At 42.5% G+C, this 5291-nt stretch overlaps 2 pseudogenes; both read left to right on the top strand.

The window, feature by feature from the left end:
• The first annotated feature begins 340 nt into the window (after positions 1-340).
• LOC140932645 (uncharacterized) lies at positions 341-1553 on the top strand (annotated as a pseudogene).
• A 2329-nt stretch (positions 1554-3882) lies between these two features.
• LOC140932646 (uncharacterized) lies at positions 3883-5269 on the top strand (annotated as a pseudogene).
• Positions 5270-5291: the final 22 nt, after the last annotated feature.

Here is a 5291-nt window from a genome sequence, read left to right as displayed (position 1 = left end):
TACCACCGCTATCAAAATGTTACGTAAATATGCAGGGGAAACGCAAAGGTGCATTGAAATGGTTTGGGGAAACAGAGGGTAGGTTTCTTGTTGCATTTGGGGGGGATGGATATCCTTTTGGTAAAAGTGAGTCTGCTTGTTCATTCCTTATTAGTTTTCTGAATGTAGGAAAGAGAGTGGCATCCAGCAGTGACAATTTTTTTAGTCTTCGGTGCTAATGTAAAGGAGACGTCTCTTTTTGTAAAAGAAGTACTTAAATTCTGTATGCAAACAAATTGTAGATTTAGATGGAATTAATAGTTTACAAGTGTCATTTCCTTGTGAGGAGCTTCCCAGTGAAATGAAAATGCTTGCAATGCTTGGTCGGGAACTAAGCAATTCTACTAAATTCTTTTCGTCATTTGCAAATACAAGTACAAATGACTGTACTGACTTAAGCAGCACATTTGGGTCCAGTCCTTCATGTAAATGGAAACCCTGGGAGTATTCAAGTAGAATGAAGGTTGTTGAAAAAGTAGATTCTTTGAAGCACTCACTGGATGGGAAACCTTTGTCCAGAAAACAGAAGAGAACTACCGCAACAGAATTTATAGCTTGTCAAAGTAAATTGACAAAGCTCATGTAGAGCCACTTCATCTCAAAAATAATGCTTAGGGGGTATTTTTTCAAAGTATTGTTAAAGGAGGCAGTGACCAAATCCAACATACCAGCAACCTGCAAAACATTTGCAGAGGTCCCACAGGATACCTGTCTAGGGAGAGTGGTCACTGCTCTCAAATGTGAAGTGAAGGCTGGTGGCTTGGCCAAAAAGGTTCGAAAATGGTTTGACGAAACACAGGGTAAGTTGGGGGATTTACAGTATGGTTTTACAGGCAAAGAGTCACGGTTGTTTTCTCACAACTTTGCAAGGTTGTTGAAATTTTTGAGGCAGGAAGGATACAGTCAAAAACAACAGCAGACTGTGCTCACCCTTGCTTATGTTGGGTTAAGACTGAGAGATTTGTGCTCAATCATCAATCGATTTGAAGTGGAAGATACTCATTTTGAGCAACTTCTGACCTTAGCACAAGAGTACTATCGTGCCAATGCACTACTGTTACCCACCTCAGTAAATCCCACCATCTGGACTATTAGTCATGTTGTGCCTGCACATGCCAGGCAAGTCTATGATAAATACGGTCAAGGTCTTTTAACAGTAACAATGGATGGTAGAGAAGCTAAGCATATAGCTTTGCAAAAGTTGAGTGCAAACACCACCTACCAGAATCGATGGGATGAAATTCTATCACATGACCAGAAGGCAGAGATCCCATGAGATAGCACAGCACTTGCGCAAGTCATTGCACGATTCGTGCTTAACGCGTAAAGTTCGTTCTTCGGATAACACCAGAATTTCTTTGGTTTTCTTACACGTATAGCTGGAGAGGCTAACGTAGTTGGTCTTAGTTACACCCAGCTCAGGCGCTAACGTAGTTAGGGGCCAGTAATTAAGCGACCACGGCTCAAAATATGCCACAAACCCCGGACAACGTTGGGGTGAATATCACTGTCAAACAGGGTCAATTGTCACAGAAGGCCTCCGCGAATAAAGAACTTGTGAACCTGTTTACGGCTGCTATGGCTCCGTTCGTGGGTCAGATGACGAAACTTAATGAAAACGTCAGTCTGCTGTTGAGCGGTCGTGATCCAGAGTCGGAGCAGGACGGTGAAACCCCCTCTGCCGCAGCAGTCGAAGACTCTGATCATGAAGGAGTGGATAGCCTGTCTATCTGCCATCCTGGACTCTAAGACCACAGACAAAGCAGCGCCTAGGACAGGCGACGCTTTTTTACAAGAGCTCGCTCAAGATCTCTCGGTCAGAGAGCAAACCTCCCCGCAAATTCATGAAGGTCTGGCGGGCATTTTTGACAGGTTTTTGTCACAAAAGACAAATATACACGGCCCGAAAACATCACAGCTTGAGAACGCCGAAGGTTAACCCACTAATTTGGAGCGAGCTGTCCGCCACAATGAAAGCACAAGATGCTAGATCTCAGAAAGGGCAAAACCCTCACATCAGCTCCGTAATAGCCATGACCAAGGCTACCAATTTGGTTCTTGCAAAGTACAGCCAGGATAGAGATCTGATTTTCAATTCAACCACGAAGTTAACCACTCGCGGCGTGTGGCAGTGAAGAAGGAATATCATGAAGATTATGCCGCACTCTGCAACTCGTCCACTGTTGAAGGCTCCAGAATTGTTGTTTGGCGACCTCTCCAAACTTGCTAAGGACATTTCCGAAGCCAACAAGTTAACTAAGAAGGTTCGCCCGTCGCATTCCACGAATTCCCGTGGTGACAAGTACGGGGGATGCTCAAGTTATGGTTTGAGCCAGGGAAACAGAAGATTTCACCCCTACTCAAAAGGGAAGCCCTATGATTTTTTAGGCAAAAGCCGCTTCTCCAAACAAAGAAAGAAAAAGGACGGAGAGACGAGTCAGCGGCAATGAAAATGCCAGAGGTATGTGATGAAAACTTGACTCTCCCTAAAGGCCTCGAGCCTAGTATGCTAAGTACACTCAAATTACAACTAAATTTCAACCAGGATAGCTTTGAAATTTCTTACCTCAATGGAAAACTGTAACAACCGATCCCACAATACTTCAATTTGTTTCCGGGGTCAAAATAGAATTTCAAAACAATTCTCTGCCCACGCAACAACATAAGAGACCCAAACAGCATGCTATTGTTAAAGTGGAAATCGATAAACTGCTCGCTAAAGGTGTTGTTATACTGGCGGCACAGGTAACGGGGGAGTTTATCTCTACCATATTCCTTAGACCGAAAAAGGATGGCACGCACTGCACCATTCTCAATCTCAAAGAGTTAAACGAATTTGTAACTTTTAAGATGGATACCCTGAAGGCGGCCATCAGAATGATGAAACCAGGATGCTTTATGGCATCAGTTGATCGCAAGGATGCTTATTACACCGTCCCCATTCACCCCTCTCACCAGAAATATCTCAAGTTTTGTTTCGACGGTGCTTTCTATCAATACACTTGCCTACCTAACGGCCTTGCCAGTGCGCCTCGTATTTTCACAAAATTACTCAAACCTGTCTATGCTACACTTCACAGCATGGGTCACTTAAATTTGGGCTACATTGATGATTCTTATCTCCAAGGGGATACTGTTGAGGACTGTCAACAAAACGTTGGAGATACGGTCCATTATTTACCAGACTAGGGTTTTTCATCCATCCAGAAAGATCGGTTTTCGTTCCTACCCAGCAGTTGACATTCTTAGGGTTTGTTCTGGATTCGATAAGGATGATAGTTACGCCTACCGAAGCAAAAATCCAGAAAATCAAATCTGGTTGCGACACTCTCCTGAAGATCCCCAAGCCCACTATAAAACAAGTCACAGAGGTTATCGGCATTTTGGTGTCCAATTTCCCCAGAGCTCAATACGGGCCACTTCACTATAGAAACGTGGAACATGACAAATATCTCGCCCTCATGTTTAACAAAGGAAATTATGAGGGGAAAATACAGCTATCCCCCATGGCGCTACAAGAAATCTGATGGTGGCTAAATAATGCTATTACCTTACACAGAGACATTCAACATCCCCTCCCCAGCGTGACAATTCAATCAGACGCGTCCAAATTGGGGTGGGGAGCGGTTTTTGGGTACAAAAAACAGGGGGAAGCTGGACCCCTTTGGAAACCGAATCTCACATCAACGAATTGGAATAGCCCTATTGACAGTTCCCGGCGCCATATTGGATTAGTAACCGCGCAAACACGATAGCGAGGCTGCCGGTGACCCGATTCGGCATCGCATAGAAGTTTAGATGGTGCTCTCAAGCGTTTCGTTAGTTTGTCGAGTCTTTAGTGAAATGAATGAAAGCTTAAATGTCGGGGAAACATCTTCCGCCCCTCGAAAAAGAAGAGGAAAGTATTGTGCAGCCTTTGACTGCAATAATAGCGCCTATGATGTAAACGGCACTCATACAAGCTATCATTTCTTCGAGTTTCTCAAGGACGCTCAGCGAAGGAATCGGTGGTGTTCACCTATCAAGCGGCGACACGGACAGGACAACTTTGTTGTTTCCACTGCCACTGTCCTCTTTCATGAGCATTTTCAGGCAGAAGATATCTCCAAAAAACTTTCTGGTTGCTGGAATTTAAAGACAGATTTGTGATATTGTTGAGCTTTTGTTGTGCTTTTGGTATGTTTACATGGCAACAGTGCTGTGTGCGTTCATGATTTGAGCTATCAAAACTTAAAATATTTTGGTCTTTAGAAACAAGGATTCGTTTAATTTTTCCCAAATTAAAGATTTTGGTTGTTTTATTCGACGATTGTTGTTTTATTGTAAACTTTATGATTCAAAGTGTTTCATGTCTTGTTATTTTTGTCACTGAATGATAAAAACCTATATCACAAAAGCAAAGTTTTGAAAATATTTAATGTATGCTTATTAATATTGCTGGACTTAACAAAAGCAATCACTTTAATTGCAGATTAACTCATAATAAATAAATCTGAAATGATTACTATCACATTTATTAAGTTTTATTTATTTATTCATTTATTTACAAGGTGCAGAGCCATGTCTATTTTGCTGGACAAAGCAAGCAAACCAAAGAAAGGCACCAAGAAAAAGAAAGATTGATGAGTCAACTGTTGGAGTAGCAGCATCAGCATTGCTCAGTATTACCCTCTGACAATGCCTCAACTGATGCTGCTGCTTCATTTTCACAGTGTGATGAAAATGCTGCTGAAGTGGAGTGTGAGACAGAGTCACCTCAAACAGAGCCTGATGTTGTCTTTCAACTGCAAACGAAAATTCAATCACTTGAAACTCAGCTAGCTGACTGCCAGGAAAAGCTCAGTGAGGCAGAAAAGGAAAATGCTGTGTTGTTGGAACGTCAATTTCCCATCGACAAAATTAAAGATGACAATGCTGCTGTTTTATTTTACACTGGATTCCCAAGTTACGAGGCATTAATTAGCTTCTACAGATACATTGAGCCGAAGCTTTCCAAAATGCAGTACTGGAAAGGTGAAAATCTAGTAAAGGAAAGCCAGCCTTATCAACTTGATGATAACAAGGGTAAACCTGGGCCATCAAGGAAGCTTACTTTTCTGGACGAGTTCCTACTGGTGCTTATGAGACTGAAGGCTGGTCTATTTGTACAAGACCTTGCTGACAGATTTGGCATCAGTACCAGCCTGGTTTCCAGGATCTGCATCACCTGGATAAATTTGCTCTATCATGAACTCAAGGACCTGTTTCCATTT

Source organism: Porites lutea, chromosome 4, assembly GCF_958299795.1.
Source record: "Porites lutea chromosome 4, jaPorLute2.1, whole genome shotgun sequence".
Taxonomy (NCBI): Eukaryota; Metazoa; Cnidaria; class Anthozoa; order Scleractinia; family Poritidae; genus Porites; species Porites lutea.
The sequence above is the reverse complement of the archived record's forward strand: the minus strand, read 5'-3'. Positions and strand labels throughout refer to the sequence as shown.